This window comes from Myotis daubentonii, chromosome 3, assembly GCF_963259705.1.
Source record: "Myotis daubentonii chromosome 3, mMyoDau2.1, whole genome shotgun sequence".
Classification (NCBI taxonomy): Eukaryota; Metazoa; Chordata; class Mammalia; order Chiroptera; family Vespertilionidae; genus Myotis; species Myotis daubentonii.
Window position 1 is genome coordinate 34,372,410 of NC_081842.1, and position 23,306 is coordinate 34,395,715.

A 23,306-nucleotide genomic window follows, 5' to 3' on the forward strand; every position below is an offset into this window, starting at 1 on the left:
CACACACCCAGTGCACGAATTTCGTGCACCGGGCCCCTAGTCTATATATATAAAAGGCTGAGTGACCGACCATACGTATGTCCGACCATCTGACCAACCAGCCGGTACACATGACACGCACTGGCAATTTAAAAATAAACGTTGACTCCTGCATATGCAATACATATAAAGCTCTCACTGGTGCCAATCGAAAGTGTGTGTTTCTGTCATTGTTGATCATGAATTTGGTTGACACTTCTATTACAGAGAAGGGCGAATAGCGATATTAAAATATTTCTTCTAATTAATTTCCTTTCAATGTGCATGAATCCATGCACTGGACCACTAGTTAGGATATAAATAAAACAGTCCAAGAAATTTGTTTTATAAAGCATCTGGTAGATAATATCAATGACTTCATATTTAAACTGCAATGCTTCATTCTGTGATTGTCTAACACAGCACTGTTCTAAAAAAAAAAAAAAAAAAAAAGTAAGCTAGAAATTTAAGCCACATATGTAATTTAAAATTTTCTAGCAACCATGTGAAAAAAATGTAAAAAAAAACAGGTGAAGTAAATGTTAAAAGTAAATTTATTTAACCCAACATTTCCAAATATTATTATTATACTAAGTAACATCAAAATTATTAATGACATTTTAAATTTGTGGGTGTATGTATATGTGTGTATGAAGCATTAAAATTTGATGAGTATTTTACACATACAGTATATTTCGATTGGGACTAACCACATATCATGTATTCAATAGCCACATGTGACTAATGGCCATTTATCAGACAGCGCCTATCTAATATCTCGATTTTTTTCCTTGCCTTCTCCTTTTGAAATGGAGGCATTGGCTTACTCATACCTTTCTTTCTTTTTCTTTGCTCAACATTCTGAAAGTGGAAAAGATGGGAGAAACCAAATATTTATACTCAATTGTTTCCCAAATATTTAAATATGAAAACAAAATATGCGATTTATTTGAAGGTAGCCCAGCCAGTGTTGCTCAATGGTTGAGCATCGACCTATGAACGGAGATCATGTTCCATTCATGGTCAGGGAATATGCCCAGGTTGCAGACTCGATCCCCAGTAGGGGGTATGCAGGAGGCAGCTGATCAGTGACACTCTCTCATCATTGATGTTTCTACAGAACATGTATTCATTTGGAAAAGGCTTCTAAGAAGCTGTGATAGGTACCTTGAGACATCCTTGGCCAGCAAGTTCTCTCTTTGGAGCAGTTCTGCAGAGTAATTTTACCATATAACCAGTGACTGTTTCCATTTCAGTATTTACGGTATTGAGTCTCAGAAGACAATGATGATTTCCCTTTTTTTCTGGAAGGGTTCAGTGATATTTTATGTATTGTTTCAATTGTGTTGATGCTAGACAGTTTTAAGAAGAAATGGGTTTATTTTTTTCAATTCTTAGTTTCATTTTATTCTTGATGAGTTTATAGTTCTATGAGTTTTATACATTTGTTAATTAATTATGACAATGAAAGCTGGCAGTGAACGATGGAGAATCAAAAGAAAAATAGAGTTACTAAGGTTGTTTCTAATGTTTTAAAATCATTTAAATGTAGGCTGGACTATGTTTGATACATCATTTTTACTTCTAAGATGCACAAGAGGAATAAAACAATGCATGGACTTCATATCCTGGTTCCTATTAAGATTATGCATTTTTTACTGTGAAATGGGAGCAATAATATCTCCACTTATTTTGAGAGGATTAAAAGAAGTGAATATGTTATATATAGCATTATGTAAGTATTACAGCAGGCTCTTAGTAAAGTTTAGCTACCCTTTCTCTTTTACTCCTATGATGGCTTATTTCTCTGTTTTTAAAAAAATGAAGTTCTTCAATTTGCAAACAGCAGATGAAAATATTTTTCTACTTAAGGAAACTAATAGAAGAATAACATAAACTTGGTTTAAAAAATACCTCAAGAACAAATTATTGCTTCTATAATTTATGTGGACATATAAATATGAACGTGACATATATTTAGATTTTGGCCTCATGACATTACTTGAAGTTATCAAAAAGTGAAAAATAATTTTTTAAAATGAACATGCTGCCCTTTGCCAGACTCATCAAAAGATAAAATCACTGAGGAATTTGCTTAATAAAAATAATAAAGAACAATCATTATAGTTTTAGAATAGCTGGTGTATATTTTTATTAAAAGAAGTATAGACTAAATTTATGTTTACATTTATTCTTATGGACACCTTCAATTTATCAGTGCTTGGGATAGCATTTTACGCTAGTTAAGGTAGCATATTTTCTATCATTTAAATTGCTTAAACCACTTCTCTAGGACCCTAAAAGCCCCAGTAGGACATCTTAGCTTAACTAGATGTTTTCCATCTTTTAATTACTATGACTAATTTTTTACAGCTCAGTTACAAATCCTTGAGAATAATGAATATGGTGACACAATCTTAATTATAGTGGTGCCAATAGCACCACTCTAATACAGTGTGAGGCTTACATTGAAAAGGAATTTGCCCGGAATTGAAGCTCCTCTGATTGCTTTCCACATCACGTTTTAAACAAACACTGTGGTGCTTTAGCCATTACTTGGTTGCCTAGGATACACAGTTCATGTAGCCCTAAGATGCTGCTACCAGTTAGGCTTTGAGGCCATGCCTGGAAGTGCTGCTTTTTAACAAATTAGAAAAAATTTAACAGAGACACTTTGGGGAGGTGAATTGTGATGATGAAATAACCAACTGTATTTTTTGAGTAGTTATGTGAAAACAATTATTTTTATTTTACTTTAGTTTTCTGTAAAATGAAAGAGGCTAAAAGTTACCATTTTTAAAAACAAATGCAAAATTGATTCAGTGACCTAATTCTAAGACACATTCTCCAAGAATATAATATTTTGATTCTTGATGTACTGGAAAAGGTAACCAGCTAAATCAGAGGGAGTCATTTTTATAAGTTTCTTCATTTAATAGTGTGTTTTGTTGTTAGATTTTCATTTTGTCTGTGTAGTAAAAACATATCACAGTTTATTTGTATTAAGATGCTGAAAGGTCCATATATTATCATAAAAGTAGTTTGATAATAAAAATAATTAGCAAAGCAATATGTGTAACCTTGTGACTAATGAGAGTAACACAGAAACATACAGCAGTTTCAACATCATGTGTCTAGGTTATATCCATCATATTAACAAGTTATCCTTCAATTCCTATAATAGCACACTTTAATATTTCACCAAACGTTGGTTGCTCAGCACCTTGTTTTAAATATTAGCACAATTTTAGGTTGTCTGCTATTTTTAAATGAATAGATAGCCTGCCTTTTGCCTCTGGAATATTGAATTGTCTTCTTGGCTGATTTAAAAGCAAATCAAATCGAAATTGTTGTTGAGTGAGTAGGAAGGAAGATCCAGTGCTGAACCAGTAGGTGGTGCTTGAGTTGTAAGTGCGTTTAAAACAGAGATTTTTTTTTTTTTAATCTTGCAAAATCTTCAGGAATGGTAGCTCTTGTTTTTATTTCAAAGCAGTCATTAGAGAGGAAATTCTTTATTAGGGTTTTAACTCTTCCCTGGAACTGATAGTCTTACCTCCTCTCCAGTCTTACCTCCTCTCCATTCTCTCCCTCCCTGCCGCCTTTCTCTAATCATTGTTTCCTGTTCACTGTGGGTTTCAGCAGGTGTACTGTCAGGGAGGACAGATGAAATCTTTTCTCCAAAGCAGAACACCTGGATGGTAGGAATGGTAATATATTGTTTCTAAGTCAGGCATATAGGGACGTGTATTACCCGGGGGAGATTGAAGAAAGATCCTAACTTCACCTTGAAATCTTGGTGTTTGTTTATGCCTCCACTTTTCAAGTTCACCTTTCTGTGCTTGATCTCTCTTTTCGCCTGTGGTTGTTAGCATGTGAAGCTCCTCTCAATGACTTCACTTCTTAAGTTCTTAAAATGTATGCAGTCTGTAAGGTAACAAAGTTATGTCCTTTGGCATTTGTCACACCGAGGGATGGTGTTTATATACTGAATTCCCCAGAAAAGAGTTGCCATTCAGCCAAATTTGACAGAAATAAAAAAAAAATCTTTGGGTTTGAATAGATTGTGTATTTATTTAGGTGTACTAACTAGTGAATGAACATAGAGCCCAAGTAACAAAGAGCCCTATATGGCTGGTTGCCTAGTGTTACTTCTTTCCATGAGTATATCATGTGTATTTTACTATTACATTTAAAATATTAAATTATAAATCTAAAAATAGTTTTAGATGTCTACTCTTTCTCCAGAAATAATCAGAGAATAGTTTATATTGCATTTCTTAATGTCAGAGAATGTTAATGTTATTGATTATTTTTATTAAACAATATTTTGTTTTGTAGTATTGATAATAATTTTAAGGTCCTTGGGTCTAATTTATTTGAACTAACAAATTTCAGATGTTTTAGTTCAGGATGATAATTACCCTGTATTTCTAAATTAATAGATGTGTTGTTTCTCCACTCATTGTGAAATACATTGATAATTAAATTATGTGACTAGTTAGTTCATTTTAGTAAGCAATCTGAATAAATCACCTCCCCCGGTTTAAAAAAAAAAAAAAGCCCCTTTTCTCCCATTTTTCATCAAAAGGAATTTTCCTGCCAGAGTTATTATCTTCAACCAATTATTGTAATGGTTTCCTGCTGAACTCTGATTTAAAATGGTGAGAACAATTGATAGCAGCAATGGTGGAGGAAAGTGGAAAAAAAACAGTGCACCCTCCTTAAGATTATATACGGACCTTCTTATGTACAATTAACATGGCATCACATCATTTTCTGACAATTATGATCAGTTATAAATCAGACCAGACAGATAAGGGTCTATGGTAATAGGTCTCTGATGACGGGAATGAACTTCACTTTGCCTGTGTGAGCTCCATTGGTTTGCATCTCATATTACTATTTCAGTTTTTATGTTTTGAATGATTACAAGGGAACATAAAATTAAAAATATAAACATGATTCATTTGCACTCCAACTGCTTTGAAAAAATTAAATAAGTGAAAGCCAACATTCTAACACCCGAGTCCAGGGAGTGAATATTTTATTATTGTTTTTATAGATGGGGGCTTATTTTCACGTCCTTTCTCCCTATGGCTCTTGCACATCAGATGTGGTGAAACAAATGTTTCCCTTTCCAGTTCCTCAATGGCTACTTGAACTTATTGCAGAACTGCAGACAAGGGAGGTACCACCGTAAAATGCTAAGGAAGTCAATCCATCTCACGCCCCAGATGGCAGCAAATCAAGCTGAAAGGATTAGGAAAAAGGCCACTTATATCAGTTTATAAGAAGGACTAACTTTTTTTTTTTTTTTACCAGTTCATAAATTACATTTCACTTTTCATTCTTCAGCAGCATAGAAAGCTTGTCAGCTAGCTGATTCCTTGCACACCAGGCCAACTCTTTTTGTCTCCAATCTGCATAGAGATCAGTTTTGAGCGGAGCAGAGTCCCTTTGGGGATGAAATTTGCTTTTGCTATTTTTGTTATTCCTTTTACACAGGAGGCTGTATAATAATTTTCTCCTCTAGGGTCTTGAAATAACATGAAAGATTGACAATTCAGTTAGGCTTGTCACTCTCAGGGCCAAAGTTGACTCATACTGCACATGGGATTGGTGACGTCCACATGATTTTTTTAAAAAATACCTTTTACATATAAATATTATTTTTCCAATTACAGGTGACATTTCAAAATTCTTCCCTGTATTGTGTGTCAGTCAAACACATTATAAAAATATTTTTTATTTTTCTAGACCCATATCTCCCTTAGGGTGATTTTGGTCTTTGGAGTAGCTCTGAGAAACTTCTTCCCCAGGCAAACACAAGCAGATGGTAGCACAGAAAAGTTAGAAGATTTCATTTTGGAAGATAAGCACAGGCTGAAGGAAGTGGATGCTCTACATTAGAGACAATGGGATTGTGGGAATGAAATAAAAAATGAATTCAGCTTAGTTCATTTTTTATGCTTTATATTGGCTACTGAACATAATACATGAAAATGGGAATGCTTTCTATCTATGTTCAATTCTTTTTTTCTTCTTCTTTTTTTCCTCCTTCTCATCGGAGGAGGTGAAATTGCTCATTGATATCTATGGTTGAAGGAGGAAATTTGTCCTGTACCCCACCCTCCTTCCCTGCAAAGCCCTGCAACTGGGTTCTCTAAGCTTGAACAAAGCATACATTTATGTATTATTTACATATAGGTATGTAGATCCAATATGAAAGGAATGGAGGAGAAATACAAATGCAGAAAGGGACCAGAACATGATTACAAGATGTGATGAAGCCTTCTCACTTTTGTTTTTATTTCCTAACAAAAATGTCTCCTTGGTCACATCTCATGGAGACTTCTCCTTTGGAGGAAGGAGACTTGGGAGCTTGAGGAGGATTACAGTGTGAGAAAGAAACTAATAGAGCCCTAACCGGTTTGGCTCAGCGGATAGAGTGTCGGCCTGTGGACTCAAAGGTCCCAGGTTTGATTCCGGTCAAGGGCATGTACCTTGGTTGTGGGCACATCCCCATTAAGGACTGTGCAGGAGGCAGCTGATCGATGTTTCTCTCTCATTGATGTTTCTAATTCACTATCCCTCTCCCTTCCTCTCTGTAAAAAAAAAAAAAAAATATAAAAAACGAAAAAAAAACAAGAAAAAAAAACTAATAGAGTTAACAAAATGAATCTTCACATGAAAATCCACATACCTATAAAATATTTAAAGAGCCTAGTAAACTATTTATTAAACTATAAAATAACTTTACAATCTCAACCTAATTCATCTACAATAAAATTGTGAATTCAAAGTAGAAATACACTTGTGTATATTCCATATATCTCAAGCATGTCAAACTTAAAGGCTAGCATGGGTAGAAACGTAAGTTTGTTTCGATTGAGACATGCTGAATACAAAGGGCTGAAATAAATGAATAATCATTAACATATAATAATAGAACACTTTAATAAAAATTAATATTTTTTCTTGAATAATAACTTACCAGACACTGAATAACTGCACAAATTAATAAGCGTAACACAAATAAACCTATTTTTCTTATTCTCTAAAAGTGAAATATTTCCTGTTGCACACATCAAACAAGTTAGTGCAAAACTAATGATGTGGAAATCAGCTGCTAAAATATTCACTGCTAGTATTAGTGGAGAGAAATGGTACGCATGCATGTAAGGCATGTAAGGGAAATGAATGCAGCATGATATAGAAATCAGTCATTAGCGAATGTTGTAGTTTGTTATTAGTAACTAGAGGCCCAGTTCACGGATTGATGCACCAGTTAGGACCCTTGGCCTGGTCTGTGCCCTCTTGCAATCTGGGACCCCTCGGAGGATATTGGAGGCCTGGTGCACAGATTCAGCCCGATCCTGCAGGCCAGACAGAGGGACCCCACTGGTGCACAAATCTGTGCACCTGGCTGGTTTCAGCCTGATCCCCGCAGGCCAGGCCCAGAGAACCCACAAATCTGTGTACCGGGCCTCTAGTATGCATATAAGATCTTTGGTTAATCTCTTCCCGCCCTCACCTCTCCTCCCTTCCTTCTGAGATTCATCAGTCTGTTCCATGTTTTCATGCCTGTGCATTGAGTGTCTGCCCCCTGGTGGTTAGTGTGCATCATAGCTACTTGTTGAATGGTCGAACGAATGGTCAAATGGTCACTTAGGCTTTTATATATATAGACTAGAGGCCTGAAGCATGAAAATTTGTATGAGAGTAGGCCTTCCTTCCCCTGGCTGCCAGCACTGGCTTCTCTCCGGCATCCGGGACCCGGGCTTCCCTCCTCCAGCCGCCAGCAGGCACTCGGGACCTGGGCTGATTTCTCTCTGGCCCCGGCTTTGTCAGGAAAAACATCCAGAATACATCTGGTCTAATTAGCTTATTATCCTTTTATTATTATAAATTATGTATAACAGGATATTATAAAAATTGTTACACAATTTTTTTAAAAATATATTTTACTGATTTTTTACAGAGAGGAAGGGAGAGAGATAGAGAGTTAGAAACATCTATGAGAGAGAAACATCGATCAGCTGCCTCCTGCACATCCCCCACTGGGGATGTGCCCGCAACCCAGGTACATGCCCTTGACCGGAATCGAACCTGGGACCCTTCAGTCCGCAGACCGACGCTCTATCCACTGAGCCAAACCGGTTTCGGCAAGTTACACAATTTTTATTAAAATGTTTCTTACATGCTATTATATTGGCTGGGCTGCAAAAAATATTCGTTGTAGGCCGCATGTGGCCCGCAGGCCGTGAGTTTGACATGCTTGATGTACATTGTCTGGAAATGCTCATTATTGGTAAATTAACACTATGAACATTTGTATAAGACTTGTTTAATAATGCACAATTTTGGTGCAAACAGTTCATTTTAAAGCTTATCTGAAATTTTAATGTCTAGCAGTAAATCAGAGAACCTGTTTAGGATTTCATTTTACCTACTCTAAAATGGCTGTTAATTTTTATAAAGAATCTTTCAAATCATAGCCATATTACTAACCCAAAACTGTTTGCATTACTAGATCATATGATACGTATAAAAGCCAAATTTACTGTGAATATGTTTGGAATTCAGATTTCATTTGCTTGGAGGAGTCGTGTGGATGCATGTGAGCTGAGTTTACACACTAGCCAACAAAAAATAATTTCCTGTTCTGAGCATGAGTGCTGATATAGAATAACTTCACTCAAAAAATGTAACAGATTTATAGACATACTAGAGGCCCGGTGCAGAAATTCATGCACCAGTGGGGTCTCTCTGAAACTGGTTCTCCGACATCCCCCGAGGGGTCCCGGATTGTGAGAGGGCTCAGGCCAGGCCGAGGGACTCCACCAGTGCATGATTGGGGCCGGGGAGGGACAAGGGAGGTTGGCCAGCCAGCAAGGGACCACAGGAGGGCTCTGGGGCATGTCAAGCCCATCTCGCTCAGTCCCAATCAGCCAGACCCAATAATAAGCTAACCTACTAGTCAGAGCATCTGCCCCCTGGTGGTCAGTGCATGTCATAATGACTGGTCGACTGTCTGCCCCCTGGTAGTCAGTGCACATCATAGCGAACAGTTGAGTGGCCTTAGCATATCATTAGCATATTATGCTTTGATTGGTTGAATGGATAACCAGACAACCGGAAACAGCATGTTAGGCTTTTATTATATAGGATAATTCATGTAGCACACAATTTATCTACTTAAAGTGTATGAATCAATGATTTTTAATATGTTCACAGAGTTGTACAATCATCTATCAAATTTTTAGAACTCTTTTATTGCCCCAGAAAGAAACCTAACCCATTTTTTCCCCCAACCACTAATCTCCTCTTTGTCTATTAATTTGCCTATTCTGAACATTTCACTTAAATGAGAAGAAAAATATGTAATTACTTGGCTTTCATTTAGCATAATCTTTTCAAAATCCATCCATACTATATGAAAATATTACATTGTATGTATATACTGAGTTTTATTTTCCTATACATTGGTGTATATTTGGGTTTTTCTACATTTTGGCTGTTGTATATAACGTTGCCTTGAATATTTGTGTGCAAGATTTTGCATGAAATATATGTTTTCATTTCTCTTAGGTATATACCTAAGAGTGAACTTCTCAGTTATATGAAAACTCTGCATTATAACCTTTTCAGATACTGACAGACTGTTTTCCAACGTGGATGCACCATTTTTACATTCCCATCAGCAGTGTGTGAGGTTGCAATTACTCTTCATCCTCATAACCTTTATTATTTTATCTGTCATTTTGATTATAGCAATTTTAATAGATGTAAATACATTTAATAGATGTAAATTTGAAACTGAAAATTGTGAGTCCTCCAACTTACTTTTTTTTCATTATTATTTTGGTCTTTCTGGATCAGTCTAATTCCCATATGAATTTTGGAACCAGTTTGTCAATTTATACTAAACATTCACCTAGAATTTTGATAGGAATTATATTGAATCTATCGATAAATTTGGAGATTACTGCCAACCTACCAAAATTAAGTATTTTGACCCATGAATGTGGGAAGCCTTTTCTTTTACTTAAGTCTTTTTAAAGTTATTTCAACACTGCTTTGTATTTTTCAGATTATTCATTTTGCACTTATTTTGTTTAAATTTATTCTAAATTTTTTATAATTATTTTGATGCTATTACTAAGGAATTGTTTTTTAATTATTTTCTGATTATTAACTGTTAGTATACAAAAATACAATTTATTTTTTATATTTATCCTTTTATGTTTATCTTTTAAACTGCAATATTTCAAAACTCATTATTAGTATTAGTAATTTTTTAATGTATTCCTTAGGATTTCAGATAAATAAATAACATCTGAATTTAGATATAGTTTTATTTCCCTTCTAATATGGTATCTTCTATTTTAATATCTTGCCTAATTGCCATGGCACAAACCTTCATTCCGGTGTTGGATAGAAATATCAAGAGTAGACATACTTCTCTTTTTCCTGGTCTTATAAGGAAAGCATTCAGTATTTAACAATTAAAATGGTGACATGAGCTCTGGGTGTTTTGTAGATGCCATATATCAGGTTAAGGAAGCACCTTTCTGTTTCTAGTTTGCTTATGTTTTTTTTGTTTGTTGGTGTTTGTTTTTGTTTTTTTATCATGAAGAAATGTAAAAGGATTTTTCAAATATTTTTCCTACATATATTAAAGTAATCATGTGATTTTTGTCCTTTATTCTATTGGTGTGGTGTATTTCATTAATTGACTACAAAACCAACCTCAAATTCTTGGGATAAATCCTACTTGGCCATGGTGAATGATCCTCTTTATATGTTTCTAGATATAGTTTGCTGATGTTTTGCTTAGGAGTATCCTCACTTTTACAGTGCAAAACATTGATAAAACTAGGCTGAATGACAAAGACAAATAGGAAACATGAGGAGTTACAAATTAAAAGTATTTGGTATTTTTTAACACACCTGTGCATTAGTGGCATGGCTAAAGAAATACATAAAAAAACACTAAAAATCATGCCAATCCTACCAGGTGATAGTTAAAAGAAAACATTTTTAGTCTGGGTCTAGGTGTCCCAGAAAGAAGGTCTCTCTGCCCCCATTTTGAGGTAAGAAAACATTTTTATTGATTTAGATGTACCTATCATCTACCTTTATCTATCATCTACCTATTTATCATCTATCTATCATTTATCTATCTATCATTATCTATCATCTATCTACCTATGTCTATCTATCTATCATCTATTATCATCTATCTATCATCTATCTATCTAGTCTCAAATCTTCTTCCCACAAAATGAAATCACATTTGATGAATAAGGCCATTTTCTAGGGTGTAGCCTGTACTTGGTAGGCAATGAAGAGACACTGCAAACTTTGATTGAGGATGTGCTGTAATCGAGGCTGTAAAATCTGGTCAGGTGGAAAGCACATATATCTGTGAAGATTTTAACCCACACAAAAGGCTACCTACTAAAGGTCCCTGCTCTGACAACCAGCCTAGTAGATCTTCTGGAAAACAAAGGGAAACATTGTTTATCTTGTCAATGGGAGGCGTTTGCTTATATTAACTCAGGATTTAATAGCAAGCTAAGCCACAGGGAGCTGCTGTCATGATGAAAAACACCCCTGGAGTCCTCCCAGAAAAGGTACTTCTGATGTAAAAGACCTCAGGGGAAGGTTTCTGGGGAATCCATAATTAAATGTCACATCATGGCAAGGGCAGAGAGAAAAAATGACTCTACTTGGAAAATGGTAAAATATGACTGCCCGGTCAAAATATTTTTATACGTTATAAAAAAGGCTGACTTTCTAACTTGTAGCTCAGGACTTCCAATCAAGCAGCCTCAGTGAATAAACTATTTGTTCACAGAGCATAGGTAGCAAATACTCTTCAGTATTGCTTATCCTGATAATGATGGTGGAAATTCCTGAATTCTGGGTGTGTTTCTTTCATTCTGGATTGATGGTCAGGAGAAAATTGAACAGAGCGATGCAACCGCAGTTTGTTTCCTAACAGGCAGTTTAAATTTACTGGGGATGAAACGATTGTAGCTGCTTGTGCACTTGAAACCTATATAATTTAGTAATCAATGTCACCCCAATACATTTCATGAAAAAAAAAAAAAGAAAGGAAAACATACCCTAGTTTGGCTTTTGGTTGTGTAGTCTGGTAAGAGAGATTTGTGACTCAAAAGCAGTACATTCTTCTAGTTGAGTCCAGCTCACTGTGATAAACACAGAAAATATGCAGGTAGGTAAATTAACATGCAGTCCTACCCTGGGGCATAGCGACAGAAGCCAAACAATTGAAAGTGCTAGGCATCCACTGAACTAGGTAGTGGGAAAGAGTTCAGTGCTTTTGTATTATAGTGGTTTAATCATACAGCAGAGGTAATTGAAAAATTATGACTGTTATTTTACACTGGATTCCCACTTTCACCACCTCACCACCTTCTTGGGTGAGTTTAACGGTTAAAGAATGGACTATCTTTTGCACATGGCACAGAAATGAATATGCTTTTGTGGATAAAGTCAGGACCTGCCAATATAAAACCAACATCCTGGCCTAGCTTCTCCTGTCTGCAGCTTCTCCTTAATGTCCAAGAAGTGCTGATTGGAAAGAGAAGAAAATGGGTTATATACAGAAAGAAAGAAACATCTCAGGGTTAGAAGTAGGGGGGAAAATATAGTGAGGGTTATGAAATTGAGACTATGGTAAACAAAAGTTATCTGATAGGCAATGACATCTAAAATAAAAGTGTGCTTGTCTTTCCTTATATCACAGTTCATAGGTGAGGAAGCACCCATATGTTAAATTCTTGAATAATGACAGATTTTAGAATTGAAGTAGAAAAGGAAAGAATAAATTGTTCTCAAAAACCAGTAAAGCTGTGCATAAGGTGGAAGAGGTAAGGGCTAAGGTTCAGTACTGACAAAGAAGAACTAAATGAAAGTAGATGAGATGTGAAAGCAAGAAGGAGTCACATTATCTTCTGTGACATTTCCAAGGCATGCAGAAAAACAGTTTGACCTTACAAAACACACAGTGTATTATTAGCATCCGAAAGCAAGCTAGTAGATTTATGAAAACTCTTAGCATATAGATATGGAGTTAGTTACAAGAAAGACTAAATGCACAGAAATTTGATTGAGTCAATATGTTACAAATGAATAGAGTCTAATTAAGATTGTTATTAGTACACATATTACAATCTTAAATGTCATATGAATCAATGCAGTTATAATTCATTAACTTTCTGCTTGAGTTTCGTTAAGTGGTACCAATTGCATTCTTGTTCCTAATACAATGTCTGGCATGTAGCATACAATCAGTAGCTATTTCTTAAGTTAACATATAAATAAGTTCTAGCCTATGCCTTCACAGAGTAGATGATATTATTGGCCTTCATCCAGCAAATATTTCTTACATGGCTACCCTGATGTTCCCAGGGGTTGGTAGTCTTTGAAATGGCATAAATGGACTCATTAGTAGCTACTCTATTTACTGTGGTCTTTTATAATAACTTCCAACTCTTGGGCACATAGTCATGATCTAGCTAAGTCCAAGAAAGGAAGACTGAGAAAAATAAGAAAGCTTCTATACCCGAGAAAGTTGAGTATGTATGCATATACTTCATCCCTCTAATTCACACTCCCTGGTGAAAGCCAGCTTTCTCACTCCTTCCACGCCCTCCCGTGAGCAAGCAGGCAAACAGAGCAGGTCTCACTTCACTTCTTACATCATCCAAGTCACAGAGATGTCTTAGTTCCTTCTGTGGTGCTTTCCATCCTTTCTGTTATATTTGTTTCATACTTCTTTCTTCTCTTCCAAAACTCCATTCCACTTCCTTCTCTCCAATAATATATTATCTGTTCCTAGGGATGCACAGTATATCCATTTTCCATTTAAAGAATGCAGAGAGTTTTACTGAAACTAAACACTCCAGTAGTCATAAACATGGACTGGGGAAGACCAGGGAGAGCACTGAAGAACTGAGATTCTTTTCTTTTTTTCATATTAGGATTGATATGACTGTGCTATGTAATAAATGTAGAATTTTATATGTGTCCCAATTGATTAAATGCAATTAGTGTCTTTTCCAAAGTACTTTGTTTTCCTTCATGAAAAATAGTAAGAAATATATTTTTAAGCTTTTACCACATGCTGTCTGGTCTAATTAGCATATTATGCTTTTATTATTATAGATTGACCATGTGAGAAATCAAAACTTCATTTTTTATATAACATTGACTCCTTCTGAGTTCAGGCATACATTTCTTCTACATGTTTAATTTGGGGTAGATTATTCTGTAAGAGCAAAGAAGCTAAGATTTTATTCTCATGAAAGTGGCTTCTGGTTTCCTCATTTTAGTTGAGGTTTTAGGAACCTGTTCCCACTGGTCCTCCCTGATGTAAAAAAATAATAATAAAAAAATGGGTTGGGTTGTTTGATTATACCAATAAAATTATTTGTTTAAACACATTTTCCCGAAAAACTTCAATGAAAATATTTCCAATTTAGACCTATGTGTTAATAATACAGCTTTGCTACAGTAGATTAATTCAGGGTATGCTTTGGTGATATTAATATACTATGTTTACCAAAACTTACTTGAAAGGATCATTGTGACATCTCTCTAGATAGAAATGTTCTCCAGTTAACCCATAAAGACTCATAATAAACTCATACTTCAGCAATATATGGGAACAGTAGAGTTCTGCAGTGTAAATTTAATTTATTTTTATCATTAATATTTGATAATGGCTTTAATATTTAAAATCACGCAAATATCTAACAAGGAGTGGTGATATCTACAGAATCTTAACTAGCTTGTCCTGGAGTGTAGTCTAAATTATGTTCTCTATGCGAATAATTCCGTAGTGACTAAGGACTCAACAGCTCGAGGGACTAATACACCATTTATTCTATCATGTTATATTTCCTTTTTCGAACAGCTGCTACTTATTATTCATATTGCTTCATGTCAGTGCTTTGTACTATCAAATATATCAGAGCAGGTATTCCCATCTTTGCCTCCTTCACATAGAATTTAAGGAGAATAACAGGACTTATTATTTCTTCAGTATTTTTTCTTGCACTTATTTTTCAGCTCTGAAACAGTACTGCCGACATTCTCCTTTCTATCTTAGAGGGGAAAGTTTTATCCTTTCTGGGGCTACAGGAATGAAATAACAGAAGCAGAAAGCTGCTGGCCACTCGTTGGGCAGTCTGGTGGGGAGATAGTGGGAATTGTACAAGAACTGACTCATTATCTGGGCAGGTTCTCTGTATGCCCTTCAGGGTTAACTCCAGCTCTACAGTTTCTTTGCCTGCGGAATCCAATGTTCAGAGATAGACGCTCAGATTTCATTTGTCATAAGTTTAATATTTAACATAGTAAAGCCTGTCAGAGGAGACGGTTGCCAACTATTTCCAATTTCTGAATACTGGAACATCACCATTAAAAAATAAATAAGCTAGTTAGGGAGTCAAATTTCTATAACATAAAAACACAGCACGATATAGTAAGGCAGGTGGAAAATGCATGGATTTGGGGTCAAACTGATCAAGCTTTATATCTGAGGTTATCCATTTTAGATGTGGAAGCTAAGACCATTGACTTCATTCTATGAGATTCAGTGAAATGGAAATAATAGGACTTGCCTTGAAGGGTTGTCATGAGAAATATGTAGCACATCAGGACAATGGATGCTATACAATAGAGGTACAAAGGTGTTTTTTCCAGCCCTTCCTTTTTCTTCTTCCTTTAAGCAGATATTTATTGAACCCCCAGACACTATGCTTAGGTCCAAGGAGATGCTGATAAGCAAAAGCGATGTGCTATCTGCTCACAGGGACACGATAACTGACTGGAGAGAACACAGCAAAGAAACAGTTATACAAACAGAGGCACAATCTCACTGTAACAGGTGCTGCAGGAGGAAGAGGCAGGTGAGAGTATATTTTAGGAGGATTGAACCTGTCACAAAGGTCTGGGAATACTACTGTGAAAAGGTAAAAATTGAACTAAAATCGGAAAGATAAAAAGGAGTTAACGAGGCAAAGTGGGAAGTGAAGAGCCATTATCATCATCAGCAGCAGCAGCACTACCATCACCATTATAAAGTGTTCATCTCTTTTAATTATTTGTATAGAGAAGTAAAAGCCACCCCCAAAATGAATTAATTGAGTGTTGCTGTGCATCACATCCTTGGCTCCTTCTACCTTTCCCATTGCACAGTCCTGCCTTTGGTCACTTCTGAAGCCACTGGTCATCAGTGGTACTGACGAGGCTGTTATTCATCTTTGGTTTCTTCATTACTCTGTTGGAATGAGGTTGATAGATGTTCATTCACTATTGGACACACTGTTCAACCAATTAAAAATCTCTCTATCCTTCAGCAGAGCCACATCAATCACTCTCTGTCCACATCGCCAACTCCAGATGTTCCTAGCATTGTTATCAGGCCACCTGTCTTTCCTTGCACTAAACCGAAACTGGGAGGCATGGTTGGATCGGCGGTGTGTATTCTTAATGGCTCCTTCTAACCAGGGCAGATGAGCCCTGCGTATGGGCGGACGGTGGCAAGCATGCACAATAGCAGTTGTTCATCTACCGTGAAATGTCTGTAGAACTTAGTGACTTGATAATTCAGTTCTTACCATGTTTTCTGTGCTCAGAGATGCTTTGCTTGTGACTAATGTCCTTATTACAGTTTGAATGAAGAAAAAAGGGAAACTGGGAGCAGATGACAGCTTTCTCCAAGCGCTGAAAGAATATCCTTTCCCCTTTTTTATCTCCTTGTAATCATCTAAATATGTTCCCAAACATCCTTCTTTACGTAGTAGATCCTTTGAGATCCTACCTAGTTTATACTTAATTGGATTAGCATTTAGTGATTTGCTAATTTAGTTACATAAATTGATGATCTTATTTTCTATGTAATTATATCTAATGCTTTTTCACCGGAAAATTGATTATTTATTTTACACAGACATAAGTTCAAAGGAACCTAGAATTGCCTAAGTTGCATCAGTGATGAGAACAGAATGTGTTGAGGAAAAAAAGAATTTTAAAGACCTCTTGTCTTATAGATGAGAGTGTATGATTTGCCACAGATCACATGGCAAGCATTTGTGGAAATATCCAAGCATCAGGTGTTTGGATGTAATGTGACATGGGTATTGGTGGCCCATTACCTAGTGCCAGGAAACAGCTTCTCCAGAAAAGGAAACAAACAAACAAACAAACAAACAAAAACCTGTCAGGTCAGATTTCTGTTTCTTCATTTACTTTTGCCAAAGGAACTTTTGACAGAGCAATTGTAGACACATTCACTTCATAGATGGGGAAATTGAGACCCAAGAGTGTGTACTTGATCTGCAGCCAGGGCACTGAATTTAATCAAAGCTCACCTGGTATTTACCAAATGCCCCTCTAAAAGAGGCATTGTGGTAGGCAGTGGGTTATGAAGATAATGATAAGGATTTGCTTTCTGATGATTGACGTGTTGTTTTCCTAATTCCCAGCCAGCAGAAGGAACAGAGGAAGGTTTTGTACCCATCCATTCATTACAAGCTGATCTCAGATTAAGGGAACCCTCTTAAATTCCTTTCATTTTTTTTTCTCATTTTTCTTAAGATCAACTTTAAAATCCTCAATCTACCAAGTCTTCCACAGCTGGTGCTTCCTTCCTGGCAATTCTGACCTCTCTCTCTAGCTCCTGTCAGGGCTCTCATATGCTGTTGCCTCTACATGAATGTACTTAATGTAAATACTCTACATTAAGTCTGATTTATCACATTATAGCATCTTTTAATGAGGTATTTATAGTCAAAGATATAATAATATATTTATTTATATGAACATTTACACAAGATCTGTCTTCAACTCTGGAAGATAATTAATTTCCATGAAACAGGGACCATTTCTTTTTATTCAATATATCACCTGAGCACATAGAACAAAGCCTGGTGTACATAGGAGACACTCACCAATTAGTTGGTAAATGTCTGAATAAGTGAATGAATTTTTCTAAGAATTACTTGTCCCTGCTCTGCTTGGTTGGCAAGGGAGTGTCCCAATCTAATCCCAAAAGAATGTTTTCTTATAACCCTTTCCAAATCCTTTTGGAGATATTTTTTCATGCACTCATTCATTGACACTCATGTACTTGTTACCTACTGCATAAGGCTGGGTACCTAAAAAACAAATAATACACCATTTGTTCCAAAACAATTCACAGTCTTGTTATTTAAGGAATATTCTTAGGGTATGAGCAAGTATTAGGGTATGATGTGAAGTCTATAAAACAAAATAAAATCTTCCTTGAAAACATATATTGAAGAGCCTAAAAACATATTATTTGTTGATATATCACTGATCTGGAAATAACTGCATTGTTTTCCTTTGTTTTAAAAACCAGGAAACATTCCACCCAGAAGGGAGCAGGTAATAGGAAATTTCAAGCACAGAAGAAAACTGTTTATGCCTTAGATTTACCGTTGCTGCTGACTTTTCTATTTTCATAGGCAAGCATTCAATCTAGTCACATAGGAAAAGTAGAAATTCTAATGGAGAAAATGGTATCTAGCTAGTATGTACAGATCAATTTTTGACTCTTAGTGACTGTTCCTGGGGCAACAATACAAGTTATCCTCATGTAAGAAGAAATGGGTTGGATATTTCATCTCTATATAAACATTGGCTATTTGTCTTCTCATATCTAAATGAGGGAGGGAGAACGAGAAAAGGAAAAATGTGAGGAAATGGCCTCATGGTGACTGCCTACATATTAGCAAAATATCCAGATGTAATATTTAAAAAATCACCTTTTTCTATAAAATCACCCATTAAGTGAAAACAGCTTAACCACAGCCTTTATGCTTTTTACTTTTCATTTGGAGTATTTAGCTATGTAAAAACGTCTACTTATTTATAATCATGCCATAATATCATAACTCTAGAAAGCGTGTTTAAAACAGTAGTAACACGACGTTGGAATATCAACATAGAGTCTGAGAAGTAATCCAAATTCTACTCAATGCAGGTCTTAAAGACTTTTTCTGTTTGAATATATCATAGCTAGATAAATTTCTATTTTTTACTAATAACAATATTATCCAATATTTGAATTATCTTTGAAAATTTACTAAATATGTTTTTAAAGAAGTTTTTAAATATGTTTTTTCAATGAATTCTTACAATAATTCTCTAAAGGATATAAAAAGAAATAGGAAAATGCTATCTTGATTGATGTGACAAAAATTAATAGACATTAAAGTAGGAACTCACATTCAGATTTGCAGATGTAAAGTCTTATTCTCCAGATATAATAAATTTAAGTCATGTTCATTTAATATATATTTAGATAGAGGTTAGTTTCAGAAACATAGTATATAAACTCTTAGGACACACTTGCATTCAGATTCTGCTGTTGCTAACATTGCCCCTAATTCACACTAGCATCTGTCCATCTGGAAATACTGTATTAGTAATGAAGGCTTCAGAACATGGCTAATAAATACTTATTTTGTGTATATAACTTAATTTGGTGCCATTCTTCTTAGTATTCAAGGCACACACACACACACACTATATATATATAAAATAAAGAGCTAATATGCTAATTAGACCAAACAGCAGAATGACTGGACAATTTTCCGGATGAAGCCGGAGCTGCAAGGGCCAGCCGAGGCTGTGAGGGGCTGCGTGGGCCGACTGAAGCTGCGAGGGCCGAGCCCCTTGCAGAATTTCATGTATCGGGCCTCTAGGATAACTGTAAATATAAATATACCATGTCCACAAGGAATTGACATTGGCATCAATTAGTATCTGCCAGTCTTTAGAAATACTTTGAAAGTTAGAGGTGATGTGATAATCTAGTGTTTTTCTATGTAGGTAATAATATTTTTGTTCACTTAATTTAAAATAATTTTATTAGCATTTAATGCTCAGCTTTTAATTTCATATAAGTTGAAACCTACTCTTAAAATGAATTTTACATGGCTATACATAGGTTACCTATTCCACATATGTTATTATATGTGAGTGTCTAGGAGTGGAGAGTTAAGTTAGCTGAAACATACTCCTTTCACAAAAATGAAGAGAAATGTGGTAATTTAATTATAGTTATAGAGGGCAAAGTTTGTGGAACAAGGTACAGTATACATAAGTAAATAGATAGATGGTGATGATAGATAGGTAGATAGATAGATAGATAGATCATAGATAGATAGATAGATAGATAGATAGATAGATAGATAGATAGATAGATGGATACTGATGCATGCAAAGTAGTAGTGGTAGTGAAAAAGTGTCAGAATTCCAGCTTATTCACATGCTTTGATATTTTTCACAAAGTACTATAGATATACTTGTAGTACATTTATATCATCTTCTGAGGGAGTGACACAGCCACTGAAAAATGACAAACTTTGGCCTCAGACCTGTTTCTGATCCCCAGCTCCTTGTTCATTATCTGTGAAATTTTAAAGAGCTTTTCACCCCTTCTGTAAAATAAGTCTATGGTTTCCTGGAATAATGGAGGAGATGACATTATTATTTGCATATGCTCACACATTGTGCTGTGGTGCCCAGCAAAGTGTATGTCCCATACCCAGTACTTAAAATGTATGAAAATGCAGTCATTTGTCTACTTAAAAGGCAAGGAAGAAGCTAGCATTCTTATAGCAGTAGCAAATTGGAGGATCTCTTCACATTATAAGATATGAACTATAAAACTTGAAGATACAAAAATTATTTATAATATAACCCCTCACATATTGGCTAATTTATCTATTGTAACTCAAGTTACCTAGAAGTAGAGCCTAAGGTGGAAAATTCTTGGGCAGTTGAGTACTGGGAGATTGCTCATGCAAGAAATGGAACTAGGGCCATGGTCGGCAAACTGCGGCTCGCGAACCACATGCGGCTCTTTGGCCCCTTGAGTGTGGCTCTTCCTAAGCCTTAGGAGTACCCTAATTAAGTTAATAACACTGTACCTACCTATATAGTTTAAGTTTAAAAAATTTGGCTCTCAAAAGAAATTTCAATCGTTGCAGTGTTTGGCTTTGTTGACTAATGAGTTTGCCGACCACTGAACTAGGGAAGCAGGGTAGCCGAGGAGATAAAGCTCATAAGCAAAGTGGTCCTAGTGGGATCTGAACTTCAACTAGATCCTATAGATAGCCCTGGAACACAAGTTACCCCAAAGAGCTGGTCCCACCTTGAGGTGGGGGTGGTTGTCCTTTTGTCCAACATGTTCTTCATGGGGGAGGGGCATGCCAGCGGTGTAATATATAATCTCCTGAATAAGGTGGCACCTGACTGCCCAAAGGCAATTCTCCAAAGAAAGGTGAAGTCGTGACCATTAGCAGACAATACTCATTGCAAATAAGAGGAGCTCTCTGGCCTGATAAGGGAATTTTGGCAAAGCTACCACAGCAGCCACAGTGGTACATCCTCTCATTATACTATACTCTATCACATATGTCAGCCATAGGAAGAGACACATAGGATGAAGTCTGGGAGAGTTCCAAATGAGAAACTTCCATCATTCTAACAGATGAGCTACCCAACCAGAAAACTCAGATGAGCCTTTTGCGTCCAGCATTTTATTGGGGCTTTTTCATCTGGTCATTATTGATTTAATTATCACCAACAACATTGAACTCATTCTTCAACTTCCCTCTTCTCCCTGAAGATAAATAGAGATATGTGGCTCAAAAACATGGGTTTGGTCTTTCTAGTATGGTCAATCCCCAATGCTAAATCTCCTTGTTAACATGAACTATCAGGTGCGGATCATGAGACCCTCCATGAGTCACCTAACTCTTAGGAAAAACTCTAAGGTCTGAGGGAAGAGGGAACATAAATACAAATACATTTCTATTACTCGGGGAATTCCATAGGTTTAAAGGAGCCAAGGCAAAGACCAGACCCCTCCTGAAGTGTGGTCATGTTCTTTAGTACACATATGTGGTAATTCCATTCTTTTAATACCTTAGCCAATAAAGAAATTAAAAAAAAAAACAGTCTGCATTTTATTATGATAGACTAGAGGTCTGGTGCATGATATTCATGTACTTGGAGGGGTCCCTTAGCCTGGCCTGTGTCCTCTCCCAGTCTGGGATCCCGTGGGGGATGTCTGAATGATGGTATCCCTCTGGCGGTCCAGGGCTCTTGCAGTCCAGGACCTCTCGCTCCTTACCACCCACCTGCAGCAGAAGCAGGGGAGGCTTCCTCCACTGCTGCTATACTTGCCAGCTGTGAGCCTGGCTTCTGGCTGAGCAGTGCTCTCCCTGTGGGAGCGCACTGACCACCAGGGGGCAGCTCCTGCATTGAGCATCTGCCCCCTGGTGGTCAGTGAACATCATAGCGACAGGTTGTTCTGCCTTTTGGTCAATTTGCATATTACACTTTTATTATATAGGATGAATTGCTCAATGGTTTATTGGGCCTGACTTCTCACAAAGACTCTAAATTAAATTTAGTCTACTACAAATTAGCCCAAAGGCTTAGATCCTCTCTCCTAAATTTTACTCTTTATGAATGTGATCGAACCTAACTCTGCAGTTCTCATAAATGAAGGGTCAGAAGAAACTCCCAAGTTTCTATACAGGCGAGGCTTTGGTAGCAATACAGTTGGAAAAGTGGTGGATTTGTGTTTACCTCTGAACACTACATTTGTAGATCAAGGCTACTGTTGAGTAAGATTGCTTATCTATTTGGAGAAGTATGGATAGGATCAAAGAGAGGCTACTTGAGACAATACAGGGGCTATTCCTTGGTGCTGTCCCTGAGTATAGAGAAGCTAGGTTGTTTATGGCCTGTGTTTGCAAAACTTGTGAAGTCATGATATGCATCTAGCATGATCAATTGTTTTGAATGAAAAAATAAAAGCAAATCTGTTCAAATGCATGCATATGTCTTGTTTGCATATCTGTGGCATCTTCTGTGTGCTTGATGCCATCATATATATGCAGTTAGAATACTTGGTCATCTCTCTGGCGTACTCAAAAGTTCTGGTATGCAGATTGATTTCCGCTGGCTGCATTCCCTGTTTTAACACCTAATTGGATGTATGGTCATCTTTTCTTGGTCATACTCTAGGGTATGCTTTCTTTACTTTTTTCTTTATTTATCTATTTCCTTTCTTTTTATTTATTTCTCTAGGGAACTAAAAATGCTATACTGCAGAAAGAAATCCCTTAGGTAGACTATTTTTATTTTATGCCTAATTTGCTCTAGTTAATCAATGACTAAAAACTGAAAATATGAGGTGAAGAACC

At 36.2% G+C, this 23,306-nt stretch overlaps 1 protein-coding gene across 2 annotated transcripts in view; it reads left to right on the forward strand.

Annotated features, from left to right (window-relative positions):
* The window catches only part of NLGN1 (neuroligin 1), an 846,948-nt gene that overhangs the window by 282,509 nt on the left and 541,133 nt on the right, over positions 1 to 23,306 (forward strand). The gene's annotated exons all lie outside the window — the stretch shown is intronic.